General features: G+C 46.7%; 1 long non-coding RNA gene across 1 annotated transcript; it reads right to left on the bottom strand.

Moving 5' to 3' along the window:
* Positions 1-10,616: 10,616 nt before the first annotated feature.
* On the bottom strand, positions 10,617-15,508 carry LOC125942565 (uncharacterized). Its single transcript, XR_007465218.1, has 3 exons — positions 15,160-15,508; positions 14,015-14,152; positions 10,617-10,710 (listed from the first exon to the last, which is right to left on the bottom strand). It is a non-coding gene; the product is annotated as an uncharacterized LOC125942565 (long non-coding RNA).
* Positions 15,509-15,738: the final 230 nt, after the last annotated feature.

Genomic DNA, 15,738 nt, shown 5'->3' with positions numbered 1-15,738 from the left:
CGTGTGTGGAGGATGCAAGGAATGCTTCATTTGTCCACACAACAAAGTCGCACCAGCGTAGTCCTGTCACTGCCATTTGGCCTTGCAGCTGATAATAGTATTCATGGTCGATTTTCAATGCAATTTCGTTATCAGTTGCCCTACAGCAAAACTTTGGAGAGGCTGCAGCTTCTTCGATTGTTTTTCCTTTGAAGGAAAATGGGCATTTAACTTCTAGCAGCCCCATATAACTGCCCTCGAATACCAGCCTATCTGAGGACGCAGCAATAAACGGATGCTCTGCATGCACATGCAGGCTTGTATATCCAACTGTTATGTTCTTATCCATGCTGGCCATTATCTGTTCATACGCCTGAACGGCATCTGGCTCATGCACATTTACATAGTGCATGGCTTCAGTTTTATAGTTGCATGGGTATAGTATCTTTCTAACAATACTATCAGGCTTCTGGCACGGCACAACTTTTTTAAACATTGAGGCAGTGAGCCAACCAATTCGCTCCATGTGCCAGGCTGACTTTGTGGCCTGTCTAATCGTTGACTCAAGCACAACATCTCTGCTGTCCACCGAGAGGGCCTGTATAGCTGCAAATAAACACTTGTTAATTTATGGGTTTAAAGTGAATTCATTTTACAAGTCGCACAGTAAGCATTGCATTGTATTAAGGCAATGACAAGTAACATGACGTCAACAGAGCATCACTTGTCATGGCAATGTTGAGCTAGTTGGTGGGGATTCATCGTAGAAGGAAGGGGTGCAAGCACAGACACAAGAGAACCACACAACACAAACACTGCGAATAGGAGTTAAGTGTGCTAGAAATGAAGCTTAGAATGAGAGAAAGTTGAGCTAGTTCGTAGGGATTCACAGTAAAAGAAAGTAAGGTGTGCAAACACGGATACAAGAGAACCAAACTACACAAATGCCATGTCTGGTTCTGTTGTCAGTGTTTGCACACCTTACTTTCGTTTATGATGAATCACTTGTCAGAAACTTAAGACCACTATGTTCACTTTGATTTACTTCTACAAGAAACAACTACAGGCCTACACAAAGAGGCTCAAGTACTTAGGTTGTGTGAAATGACAACTGCATATTGCAACGATTAAAATGTGGGTAGATACCGATCTCCTACAAAACAGTACAGCTTACTTTCGCAGTAACATGAGAACTTTTCCACAGCTTTTAACTTGCATGTGCTCATTATGTTCTTATTTTATTCTGCTTATACTGTTGGTCAACATAGCTAAATGGTAGAAGTGGTTCAGTATTGCAAGTATTTAAACATGCCTAAAAATAAAAGGAAGAGCCAGACACATGATGTGGCAAATGCCGTGCAAAAATCCAGGTGATGGACTCTTGCTAAAGCAACATCCATTATATGTTTAGACAGTGCTTCACAAACGCCTGATAGATTAAGCAGAAAGCAAAAGACGCTGTGGGCACTCACACACATTGAGTTATGCGACAGCACTGCAAGGTTATCTGACATGTGGACGCAAATTGACGAGATCTTGCAAGTCTAAAAGTGACTGCTCCATTATCTGCTGCTCAGCGGTATTCTTATAAAAGGTGATACCAGGGACATAGGTGGGGGTATTTATATGAATGAGACAGCCTCAGAATGACGCATGTACATGAGTGACACATGCCATGACAAGTTGAGAGAAAATGTAATAAACAAGGAAGTGGACTTTTTTACTATCAAATCTCTCTTGTAGGAGTCTTTGACTGGCCTCACTGTGGAAGTCTTCAATGTCTGGGACCAGTGGAGTGTCTGCAGCTTCTGGTGTCGCTTTATTGGGACTGTGTTCATCCTGGAATATAGTGTTTTGCAGTAGACAGTGCAGATAACATGCAAATGGTATCTCAGTGGCTACCCTGAATAGTACTGCAGCTTTAAACATACAAAGTAGCATAGTAGAGATTTGAGGATTTTATAAATGCATCTTTGACTGCATCCTATTGCTCCAGCTGTGAGAAGCGCAAAAAGTAGGTTCAGATTGTGGTTCATACCTGGCGTGCCTCATTGTGGTTGTTATACCGGCAAACTCAGTATTGTACTTCTAAGTAATTCAATTTTATTTATTTGTACTGTAAAGGCCTTCTTTCAGGGTGAGCAAGGAACAGTTTTGCAAGTAAGCAAACTACAAACTTCCACAAACTATCAGAAAGAAAAAAACATTTAGAAGCAGTGACATGGACCTGTGCTAACATGTATGCTGTAAATCAAGAGCAAATGTAAATATGAAAGCGCTATAATGTGCATGTTGCACAAGGGGTAGAAAATCTCGAGCGACACGTATAGAGGTGCATAGTAATCAATGCACATGAAATTTGGCCATACAAAATTTAATTTTTTTAATATTAAGTTCAGCGGCTTTGTAGAGAAGCTATTCCATTGCGCTATAAAGCACGGTAGGAAAAACCAAGGGGCATGTAATACACGCGACTAAGGAAAATATGTACAGATAATTTAATAACACTCCCCTAGCATGCCATAGTCACATTCCTTGCTGCACAACTCGCAGGTAATCGGACAGTCTCGCATTATCATGATGTACAATAAAATGAAAATGAAAAAATCACATGTGACTACAAAAATTTACAAAGCAGGCACTGGGGAGTTCTCCATCACCGACTTGATGCCTACAGCATTAAAGACAGGAGGTGTAAAGATCTTGTCTTTTGTAGTGGCACACAGCATTTCAAAGCCATTAAATATGTGTCACACTTTGGCATTCACAGTACCCTTACTGCCATCATGGACAAGGCAAGCGATAGAATGGAAGTTGAATAGACGTGTGTCAGTTTCACAGTGTGTATGTGCATGAATGCTTTCGTGTTATCTCTGTCATCACGAGATGGATTCAGCCAAAATTTTTAAAAGTAGAAGTTGGAACCTTACAATAATAATTTCCACAATGGATAAACTTGGCTTTAGAGATGTTTAGTTGCATTTGCATTAAATAACCAAGTCTTACATTACAGGTTTGCTGCATTATCATCAGATTGCTGACCTTGCATATTGGCTAGTGAGAGAAAAAAGGAGCACCATATATAAAGCACTTCTAACATTAGTGTTACATTGAAGCAAACTGTATTTAACACAAAAGCACAGTAAAAGCGGCTATCACACTGTTCCTGTCTGATGTCACAGGCTGATGCAACACCACTAACTCCTATTTTAACAGTTCACAAACGTGAAGAAACGAGTGAAGTGTAGCACTTACACTTACAAGTGATTCTCCTGAGTTTTCTTTGTTCATATAACAGAGAATCAGGCAATTTGCTGCCACCTTTTCGAGATCGGCAGCAAGCAGAGATGGATCACTCGGTGACAGCCCTGGAAGTGGGTCAAACTGCTGCGTTTTCCCACCTTCATTTTTCCTCGAATGAAAAGGGATGTCTTGCAGAGGCAGAGGTGGCTCAGGCTTTCTGGCTGAAAAAAAAAAGTTTTGTTTGTACAAGGTACAATAACAAAATTTAAGTGCCTCCTGTGGTGTTTAGTCAACAACCACATGCAGTGTAAGGAAATTAAATGTTGCAGTTTTGCATTGTTTTTTTCTCAATGCAAGTCTTGTAGATAGAATTTATAAAGTGACGCTAACATGTCCTCTTGATTCAAACCAGTAGCCTACATTTGTTCACATACCAGTACTCATCTACGCTGTAAACCAGGTAGCTGCATGAATGAGTTGATAATCGTCAAAAGTTGATACCACAAATGCAAACAATCCCTCAACACGTTAAAGGGTCAACACGGCATCTCAAAGAACCCTTTGCCGAAAAGGGCAAGAAGTGTAAGCACAGATTTTTGAGGCACATTAACCACCTCCTCTGTTAATTAATGTCTGCTAAGCAGTAGTATTCTTACCTTGGGCAGGAACAATCCAAGTACATGAAACCTCCGTGCACGTTGCTGCATCCTTTTGCGCCAAGTGAATCGCTTGAAGAATTAATCCAACAAAATGTTGGCATGTGCCACTAAGGCTGCAAGAATAAAATGGAAGAGATCAGGTTCATGCTCAACAGGTATTCATCAACGGAAGGATGGAAGCAGCTGTTCACGAATTCTAAAGAACGGGTTGCTATTTAAAGTCACTCAATGTGAAATACATGCAGCAATGTCAGACATGACCCCAACACCACCACTGCACGTCTGCCTTGTAACCATGTGCACACATTAACAGCCCCATTGAACAAAGCGATGCAGCTTGTCACACAGTTATGCCGGTACCAAGTTAGGTACAACTAGTGGTTTTACATTAAAGAGCCAAACCAGGAAATCATTTTCGTTATATGCCACTAAATAGTGTACTGTATGACATCGGCAATCCAAGGCTGTATGGTTGCAGCCAAGCGCAACTTGGTATGCTACACGACCGTGTCGATCGGTTACGTGCAAATGCGCACAAACAGGAACTCCTCGTCCTCTTCATTTACAGCATGGGTATTTTTTTTTTACATTTAAACTACCATACTTTTATAGAAGCAATCAGCTAGTACACAATGGCAGGGTCGGTATGCTTGCGAATCCCGAAATATGACCCATCAGACAAATTTCCTGCACGTGGTTAATGCCGGTTGCCCTCTACACATGAAATCGAAACTTTGCTCACCCTGCGGTGCAAAGGCAATGACCAGCCAAGATGGAGCCCGTCGCCTTCGAAATCGCGGCGTGCACGATGTAATATCCGCCTTTCATGGACAGACGGCAGATACTACGTAAAAGTCCACACGAGGATTCCGCTGACACGTCGTTATACATGACGTTGCGCACGTATCCTTCTTCGTGGAACATCGTTCTTTTCACTTTCTGTCGCGCGAAGCGCGCTCCGCTCTACACCATGTGTTCTTCGAGCTGCGCCTCCGTGGGTATCTTGACGTTTCCGAAGTGTTTCTTCCATGTCTTGTACTTAATAGCGCATAAAAAGGGGACGAGGCACAGATGGACGACGCGGACACAGCGCTATGTCCGCGTCGTCCATCTGTGCCTCGTCCCCTTTTTATGCGCTATTAAGTACAAGACATGGAACACCAACTCGCCCAATCTTACGCTCTTTCATGTTTCTTCCAGCCGTTAGTCACGCTGAAGAAACCTCCGGGTACAAAAGATTCACCAGCGGGCTCCATGGCTAGCTGACGATGGCAAAATACGCCTGCGCGCACGCGTTGTCGCGGTCTTATCTCACACGCTGTTTCTCCGGTCACGCGTGCGGCGGCGGCTGTCACTACGCGCAGGGGCGGCTAGCCGCGCCTGCCAAATTGTTGCTCTAGTCACGATGGCGCCACCATTGCATCGCAAAAGGCGGATTCCCCTTCGTGCTGCCTCTCGCTTCAACGCGAGCTGGGCGCGAGAACACAGCGCACACGAAACCATCGGCTATCTCCGGTCGGTTAGCTTTCCAACCCAGCGCAGATTACCTACAAGATAGGACGTCCGCGGAAACGCTCAGCCGCCACAACTGGAGCAGATGAGGAGAAGCGCACTATCCTGCGCCGTGCGTCGAGTGGCAGACCGCGGCACCGTTTCGTTCCCGCAAATTTCTCACTTTGTGCGTCGTCGCAGGTGAAGCATAGTTTTTGTTTATTCTCATCTAAGCAGCCAGTAAAGGAACGAAAGTGGCATTAAATTGAATGCACCAAGATTTTACACGAGATGTATATCACCGAGCAATGTGTCTTATTGTGCTTAATGAGGCACTAAAGTATTGGAAAGCAATGTCGACTGTCGTCCCCGCTTTTTACTATTTTGGCACACATGGAGTGCAGAACAAGTAACGTCATGGGATCTACCAGGAGGAATGGGCATTCATACAGAGCCGTTCGTAGGTGCGAAATTTGAATGCCACCTTGGTATTGATTTCGCTGAAAAAGTCGTGACGCTTCTACTAGCGCAACATACTTAACGTAACCGAAGCTCAATTGAAACACGTGGTTGACAAAGGGTCCACATGTTCTCTAAAGAACGTACGTGTGAGTAGTTCAGTTAGAAGACGTGGTTGGTAGGGTCAAGATTGTCTGCATCTTCTCTAAAGAACGTAGGTGTAGCTAAGCCAAACCCCAGAAAGAAGAAGTATTAATTACAGTAAACATTCACGTACAATTTAGATTAACAAACATGGTGTCACACACTCACAGACAAACATCAACAGCTAGCACTCGATAACCGCGAACACTCGCTGTCCCAACGCTGGCATGATGAATAGTGACGGTAACGGGATGCGACTACTTCATTGTGCTGCGGCTCGCTCCAACGCGTCTACGAAACTTGAGACTACGCGACCTCCAACACTGGGCCCGCGGTAAGACCGCGCGCATAAAGCGATAAGCTATCTCGGCTACTCTACCTTTGCTCCCACCGCAGATTACCTCCAAGATAAGGCGAACGGGTGCGGACGGTGTGCGTGATCAGCAGCATGGACAGCCATGTACAGCCACGGCCGGGCTAGAGGAAGACATGGGCGCTCACCTGCCCCGCTAGCGCGCGCTTGATCACGTTGCCGCGTCCTCAGCCTCCCTGCCTCCTTTGCGGGGGCTTATTGAGCGCCTAAGGACGGCGCGCATCAAGCCGCTATCCTTCCCGACTCATCCTTGCACCAACAGCATACAAAGCGCACTAGGATCTTATCGCACTTTACACGGAACCATCACGGCGACGCCGATAATTCGCCCTCAGTGTTCATATGAGTGCTATGTCAGTAGCCCCATAGGACAAACAGCGAATCACTCGTGACGTGAGAGGAGCGCAGGTTGCCAGCATAGCCAAGCTAAGCGCTTATCAATTGCGCACTCAGACGATCGGCTTATCGTTCGAAGGAGTCACATTCTCGATCACTATGCGGGATGTTTTGAGTGTACTGAGTGGCTATACCAGGGGAAGTCAATTTGACGGAAGGATTGGAACACCTTCTTTCGGCGTCATTTTCATGTAGCATGCGGTTATTCCCATAGTTTACCTATGCAGACAGGATGATCGTCGCTCCAGTGAGGCGGCGTGCCTGGAGTTTACGCCACGCAAGAGCCCTCCAAAGTGGTCGATCGGCAGTACCACAGACAATACCTGAGGGACCCGAGTGGCCAGCCGGTACCGTAACACCAGTGTCCATTAACGAAGGTTACAAAAGGAGACTGCGAGGGAAGACGACCAATAAAATAATTTATTTCGCAAAATAAAAGCATGCCGCCATCTTGGGACACGATTTCAGTAACGCACTGCAATTCTTAACAAAAATGTGGCTACATGACAGGTGCTGCAGCGGAGCGTCAATCGCGAATTGCGTCTATGCGCGACTTGGCGGTGAAATGTAAAACAACAGCCGGACTTGCTGTCAGCGAAAGACGTTATGTTCCATATATTCATCATAACAGAGGGGGGGCTAGGCAAAGGTTCACTGGGGACCCACTGGCGCTTCCTTCTCCTTCCATTGCAGCCACTTTATCGCCGAGCGCATCTTGATGGCAGCACCGTAGCTGAAGTTCATGACCGAGATAAGGTAATGCTCGGACAGAAGTAGCAATGCTTCACCATCAATCTTCTTTTCGTGGAACAGTTGGACGTAGCGAGCGCATCCCTGAATGCTCCTAATAAACTCCGCGACCTCGTTCACCGTCCACTCTGACGGCTTCTTCGTTGCCTGGGCCGCTGGCCTCCTCATGAGCGTCATCACCGGCGTTTGCGGCACTCCTTCGGCGTCAACTGAAACAGGTATCGGGGATAAGGGCACGGTGGCAGCATTGGGCACACCCATGTGTTGACACGGGATAGCCGGTGATACCCGAGCAACCATCGGAGCCTGGTAAATTGGATTAGGCGCCAGGCTCTGGGGTTGACCCTGCCCCGCAGCGAGGAACACAGGGACGGCAATGAATCTCTGGCATGGTATTGCCTGAATGGGAACACGATATGGCACGATGTGGTAAAAAGGGCTGGACTGCACGACCTTGTATATCACTCCATTCGGAAATCTCGTCACCGCCACTTCACTGGGGATGCAATGAAACAGCTGCGGCGTACGACGAAGAATGATCGGAACGTCAACGAGTGTGCCGTGGAAGTTGCTCACTTGTATCGTGGGTCCGTTGTACGGCGCGACACGGCCTGGCATAGTGGGTCTTCTCGCAGGAGTGGCCGCACCGTTGAAGCAGTCCTGAGATTACCGTACGTGCAGGGACACTGTGGGCACGACAGCGTCGACAGCGCCTACTTTCAGCGTCTTCTTTCAGCGTCTGCTTTCAAACACGCTGGACAACCGGCGAGCACATCACACGTTCGTTGCAAAAAGCGCGGGCCCCGGGTCAAAGACTGCTGATGATGACAGCTGCGTCGCTTGGCGTCGGGTCGGGTTTCGTTTTTCTATTTTTAACCACGCCCTCAGGCTGCAACTGCGTTCCCGTGCGGGCGTGGTTTAAAGCGAACTGCTACGAAATCCTCGCCGGCGTAAAAGGCGCTGTTTCAGATAATTTAGACATACAGCAGCGTCTCTGGGAATTTTTACGCTTGAAATGCGAGTGGGCACTTCACAAAACGCTCGGGAAAATTGATGTTTTTCATACCGAAACTGGGGGGGAAAAAAAACCGCCATTAACAGTTGACGGAAGTGACGTTAGAATCAGCGCCCGCGGGTCGTCTGCAACCCCGTGTCAGCGCCGTTGCCCGCCCGCGATCTTCTTTAAAGGCGAAGTATTCTCCGAGTCAAGCCGGTTTTCTCTATCTGGTTGTCTCCGTTCAACAAGCAGAACCTCAATGCGTTCTACCTCCGTTCGTAGAAGAGCGCATTGGGGTGGCCAAGCTAAAGGCGCGCATATATAGTCCGGCTTAACGCGGTCGCGATCCACGCGTGGTACAGCTTTACGCTTCAATACTTGTTGCTGGGCTAATTGGTTTGTCTTATTCCATAAAGTTAAGACGCAACCAAGGACGGAAACAAGCTTCAGGACTGGAAAGAGCTTTACGCTATGTCGGCGAAAATTGGACGCTCTACGTAGCTGGTGCGGGAATAGAATCGCACGCCGGAGCCGCTGGTGTGTATCGCGCGCTAGCTTGGCTGACCATCAGCATGCTGACCTGCATGTATACAAATCACTACTGCTGCGAGCATATAACCTCCTTGGATGCGAGCGTGTTGAGTTTGCGCCTTCGGCAAACAACAAAGCTCCCGCTCGCTGCGCACTTATGCGCTTGCGTTGCGGCAACAAGTGATCACCGTGCTGCTGCGGGTCACATTTAAATCGCAGGGAAATTTTTACGTATTTTAGCGTCTCCGGCATGACGTATCCGACTTCACCGGCCGCTGCCTGGCACGCTGTGAACACTGGACTCGTGTCGACCGATCAGGACAACTACCGCCATCTGTAGTAAAGGATGATAAGCAGCTGACGCTGGGCCGTGGGTTCGGCGCTAGGTGTGCGTAAACTCACGGCCAGACAGTTTCGCCCATTTCGCTCTGGGGGCATTGCATTCCTGCATGGCTTGCTGCCGCATCTACACCGTGCACGCGCCGTCGCGTTCTTCTTCATGACAAATGGAGCATGCGGTTCCTGCTGGCAGCGTTTCTAGCGCTGCGCCAGAAAGGCTTTCGTTCGTCTACTTCGATGCGTCTGATGTAGAGACGCGTGAAATGTGTACCGGAATTGATCGCTCGGGAATATCACCCTTGAATACAGCATACCTTTGGTTTTCGTGCGTCATCGCAGCTTGTAGTACTTATAGTTATCCCGAGAAAGGCAAGCAGACCTTGCATGGGTAAGTGCTTTTGAAGTGTAGCCTTGTGCAGCTTCATCAACTGCAGTTTACTTGCTTTGTGCGCGTTGGCTGAGCCGCGTCGCAATTGCCTAGCTGCGACGCTGTGCACGCTTGCGCTCTGACAGCTGGGACGGGAAAGACGTGTTCGGCCTTACTTAACTCAGCGTTGTGTACTGCACATCCACCGCCTTGTGTTGGAGTTCGTATTCGAGCATTCGACGGCCATGCAACGCGTCGGCGTTCTTGCAACAGCTCAAATCACGTGCGCAGCGAGAAAGCACGCCCAGGGACACCTATCAACTTGCGCATGTTGAGCAGATCAGCAGTCGTGTACGGTTCTCCAAGCTTCGCCATTTCCGCATCGCTACCGCTATGCTGCCAGGTACCCAGCTAGCACAAAAGCGATAGAAAACTGCTTCCATACCGATTCGCCAAGACTAAATGAACGTCTGAAAGACGCACTAAAAAATCCGTGCAGTCCGTTTAGAAGGCGATAAACGGTCGTATATCGTTGCTAATGTCCGGCGGATATGACTATTGCAAGAAGTTCTAGAATCCTGCTTAAAGTAGTTTCGAAAAATCCTATCTTGAAATGGGATTTTGTAAGACCATTAGAAGCATTTAAAAAATACAGATTGAATCCTGCTACAATCAGGATTTTGACATCCGTTTTTTTTCACCCTCCCCTCTAGCGCCCCCCTCGTCTCCCTTTCCTTCCCTCTCCCCATGCCCCTGCGGCGTTTCGCCGGCCGGCGGCATGCAGGTTTGCGCTTGTGCAATACACGAAACACATACAGCAATAACATTTTTTATTGCAAAAAGTAAACACGACTAGACAAGCTAGCAATCAACATTAAATATGAGTGCCTCCGGGTAACGTCCATTACAGGTATCGACCTTGATAAACCTGGTTTCGAACAGGCTGCTGGGCTGTAGCTCCTTAATTCAGCAGGTCTTCTTACTGCAAAAACATTAGGCATGTGTAAAACGTATATTAATTGAAGCACACTTTTCTTAGTGAACGTATAGTTTTTCAATGCATTGGCAATAAGCACTGCAATATATCTTGGCAATGGGCAGCACTACAATATATTGGTCCAAGCACACAGTTTTCGAGCATTCCACCTTTATTAACATGGTTCTAACATTAACCGATCACAAGTGAAATTCCCTTCTGTTGCCTTGAAGACATACTTTACATCTAACTGAAGGTGTTGCATGTACAATCGCCAACCAGTGTAAGTGTCGGCTATTTTGCTAGCTTTCAGGAGGCTGTTGTCTTGACTAGTTGGCGACTGGTAGATGACAGCAGCCTCCTAAACACGTGCGAAGTAGGTGCCAATTAGCATTCAAAGAAAGGAATAGATAATGCATTTCTGATAATGTTGTACGAGAAAAGAGGTAAGTGTGGCTCTGCAAAGGCACAGCTTCAGTGTGACAGCATTGTTACACCACCGCAATTTTATTTGCCACAGATGACATAGCCAACTCAGAAATGGCGCAGGCTTGAGCATATACCTAAACACCAGTTTATCAAACACATCGCATACTTCAAATTGAGCAAATATATTGCGATTCCTTAAAAAATAAAAGACAGCAGACGAGTGCAACCTTAAGTAACAGCGACTATTTGCAGAACGGCTGCTTCAAGCATATACAGTAAGAACTTCAGTTGCTGTAATTAAACCATTAAAATGTTGCACGCCTATGACTTGCCTGTTTGAAAACCTCCACACAATAACATTGCCAAGCACTTGTAAAGAATTTTTTTTTACAAAAACAGTGAGTCATCTACACACAAGGTGGGAACATAAGCCGTAATTTTCCACCCAGTTTCACTAACTTTGACCTTGGTGACATAATTATAGTTACGCAATGGGTTAAAGGTTAAGCTCGTGCAGTTTATATATCAATTATGATCTCGAGTGCTTGCATATGCAATTTATTGCTTACACCGAAATGAGCCCACACACTAAAACCCACACATGGCGCGCGGCGACGATTTCATCGCCGTTGCACTTTATACGGATTATCACGGCGACGACGACGGCGGCAAAAATGCGCTTGGAGTGCCCATATAATTTCTATCGCAATAAAAGAAAAAGAACGGCGGCGTAAGTTTCTCTCTCTTAAATGGCATGGTCGCCGTTACGTCGTCGCGCCGTAACACGCGTGTTCGAGTCGATGTCTCAACGCTGCGGTTGCGACGCAGAGGAGCTACGACGGAGGCCCAGTCCCGCCAACGAAACTGCTCACAACCGGCCAACGCTCGCTTCAACGGCAGGACACGGCCGGGCTCGAGTGGAGCGCGCGCTGGCTTCTTACGGCCTTCTCACCCGTCGGGGAAACAATGGGAGAGTTTCTCAGCACGTTTCGCCACCCGTCGGCGGTAGGGGCGCTGCGACCCTGACCCTTCCTCCCCTGCTCCGCGTACATGCGCTTGCCTTCACGCTCGCACGATCGTTTTCCCGCACATTTTATTCGGTGCTCTGTCAGTGTTGTTCAGTTTGCAGTAATTTGTGGGCTCCTGAGGACGGTCGTACACCCTTTAGTACCCGCTGCCACAGGCAAGACTTGGCGCCGTTCATTGCACATCGGTATATAACTGCTGTGTGATGGTGTATAGCTTTGCTCCGTATTGCAAGTCCAGTTCCGGGAAAACACCCGGTGTTTCCTTTCACCTGTTCCCTATCAATGAGTTTCTAGCCCGAGTTTCTAGCGCTTTTGGAGAAGATATTTGGACAAGATAGCATCAACTAATAAAGGGGAATTATAAGATAGACATAACAAAGATCGTAGCCTTCTCCCAACGTTTTTAGATTACATCGTTGCATTCTCCTCCGGATACGCTACTCAGCAAATACATAATTTCACTATTAACTCCTTTTTCCTCACGCAGCAACTCTTTTCAGTATTCTTTTTTTCCGCGCACAATAGTGGACTGGAACCAGCTAAAAAATGACGTCGTCTCCGCCAAATTACCTTCTTTTTTATCATGTTTACAGTGCCATTATTTTGTTTGTGCCATGTTTGCAGTGACAGTATTTTACTTCTTTAGTGTAACGTTGCGTGTGCCCAACCTGTACGCTTTGTGTATTTATTCAAATAACACTTTTCTTTATTAACCTGTGCATTTTCTGTACATACCAATGTACGTATTCGTTATGCCTGTACCACCCTGCTAAAATCACCGCATTGTGATTGGAGTATTTATAAAATTAAAATAAATAAATAATAGCGTTTTTTTTTTCGATAAAGCCTCCGAACACCTGCCACGCAGGAATGTACTAGAAGTACTCGAAAGAGCAGTCCAGCCCTATTTACAACGCGCTCCCATCTTGAGCTGCCCTGAAGGTGTTGACGACAGTCATGCGATACGATCCGCAAATCTAATTGCCGAGAAGTTTCTGAGAATACTCCTTGTAAATCAGCCAAACCAATGGACTGACGAAAACGACAAGCCTTCGGCGTTTGTACACAAGCCGCCAAGGAAACACTTTAGATTGTAATTGTGAATAAGACACATTTGTGAGCTACTGTGTCCGCAAGAGTTTTCGCCTAGAAAGTATGGCAACCATTGTAAGTGCATACGAGCAATAACTATTTATTTTAATTCCCCAAAATGCATTTGATGGCGGAGAGCTGTTCTCCCGGCGCATGCATCCCCAGTGAATTTAAAGAAGCTCGATGCATAAAGTTACACTGCATCTATTTATAAGAAGCCTAGATGAATCATTTACGCGTCCTCTACAATTAGGCGACTTGTTCTTGAATGCACGGTGAGGAAGAAGGGAGAGGGTTAAGCTGGCGCCGGGCCGGCGGCGGGCGCGTACGGAGACAGTCGAAGCTGGGGGAGCTACGAGGGAGTTGAGAGGGAGAGTGAGGGGAGCCACCGAAGCGACGGGGTCACCTCTGCTCAGCCAAATCCGCTTCCCTGACGCCCTCCTCCCTCACCTTTGACGTGTCCGCGCGCGCCCGGCGCCGCCGTGCTGGCGCCGCCCGCTCCCTACAGCATCGTTTTCTGCGAGCGCGTTGCTCGACGTGGGCAGTCTCGTGGCCCCTACTCGCCATCTGCTTGCGCGCCGTGATATCTAACGACTCCATTCGTACGTCGTGCTGTGGCGCACGAATACTTCAGAAATAAGTCTTTCCTTTAATTAGAACAAACTTTCGGGCTCCTTCGAGTTCGAATTATCGAGATACGACTGTATATGTATCACGCTGAAAATTTAATTCGTACGACTTTAATATGAAATAACAGTTACCTGGGTTCTTGGAGTTCAGGAGTTTCGTGGTGGCCCTTTGGGCGGCGGCGTTTTTGTCTGCCCATTTGGCACCTGTAGAGGGTACATGATCGGTGTCTTCACCCTCACGCGCCTTCTCTCTTGCACGTAGGTATGTGCCTGCATAGTAAGTTACAAAAAAAACTCTTTATTGTTATGCTGATAAACTCGGAGTATCTATGTTTATAATGTAACAGCAGTGCCTATTACAACTGTATATTGGAATTTTTCTTTTTTTAACAGAATTTTGTTACTGCACAGACTTGCAAAAAGAAAACGCCAGTGCGACCTCAAAATTTATTTGTTGCATGACTGAAGCCAAAAAATGTTAGGTATCCTAAAAAAAGATGCTGTAAATAGCTACACTGTCAGGATTATGTTACAAAAAACAAGGCAACAGTGCACTACATGCAGGGTGTTTCATTTAACTTTAGCCAAACTTTAAAAATATGCAAGTGCCACGTACCAGGACAGAACCAAGGTAATGTTGGAGATACTCAGATTATTTTTTGCATTCCGCCTAGTTAGATAATTAGTTCTAATTAATTAATTAACTTCTCAATTACTATAGTTAGATCAAAAGTGTCAATGAGAAGATTGTAAAGCAACATGAGAAACCCCTGATACCGCTTTCTGTTTCTCAATATGAGCTACATAAAGTGTTTTTACAAGTGTGAAAGGTGCCTGCCAATACACGCAAACTGCCTCGAGCGGCCAGTCGTTCGGCAGTTTTGCGTGTATTCGCGGGCACCTTTCACGCTCGGAAAAACACACGAGTGATCTCGCACAAGAGCGTTGACGGAAGAACGCTGTGGCTACGCGAAGATCGTAGCACGTCTAATCATTCTGCGCCAAACGGGAATGTCATCGTCTTCCTAACGATCAATGGTCAACGAAACGTCGCAGAGGTAATTTTAGACAGCTTTGGCAAACCTGAATACGCATACAATAAAAGAAACGTACGCAGACGTAAACATGCCTCTTAAACAATATTAGAGATTGCAGTTAAAATCAAGGCGCTTTCATTGAAAAACTTCATTACCGCCTAAAACTTCCACCTAAAACTCCCGCCTGAAAACCGTAAATAATTAAACACGACAGGTGTCAAAGTGGCCGTGACTACTTACGTGAGCAAAGAAGATGTGGAAGGCAGTCTGGCGCTCCGCAGTTCATGAACGAATACGCGTCAGGAACTTAACGGCTGGTCCTGACAAAAATAACGGTCAATGTAACGGCGGGTTCAAAAGTTACGCAATCTGGAGGGAAGCTGCGCGGAGAGCGCAGTCCGCTTGGCTGCTCAGACTGCGTCGGCGCAAGCGATGACGCCGATGAGCCGTCGCGCCACTCCTCGCTTTGTCAGGTAGCCGCTATGACACGTCACGGCGCTGCATCCTCTTGCGACACACGCTGCTGCAATGCAGAAAAATACTCAGTGTGGCTTCGTACTCGGTACCTGAAGCACAGAAATGCTAGCTAATTTAACTAAGAAAATAAAAAATTCGGCTGCTACCATAATACTAGCGCCACCTTAGAAAGATAATTTGAAATAACAAAAGTCGAACTTTTTAATGCCTCATTCTTGGCACTTTGCGGTAGGTAGGTAGGTTCCTAACTCGCTTTATAATACAAACAAGTGATGTGCAACCTATAATGGAATCGAACTTCTGCCGTGGGTCACAGCGGCCGGTTCTCTAGCAACTAGACTA

The sequence above is a fragment of the Dermacentor silvarum genome, chromosome 1, assembly GCF_013339745.2.
Source record: "Dermacentor silvarum isolate Dsil-2018 chromosome 1, BIME_Dsil_1.4, whole genome shotgun sequence".
Lineage (NCBI taxonomy): Eukaryota > Metazoa > Arthropoda > Arachnida > Ixodida > Ixodidae > Dermacentor > Dermacentor silvarum.
Note: the sequence above shows the minus strand (reverse complement) of the source record. Positions and strands in the feature narration are given on the sequence as shown.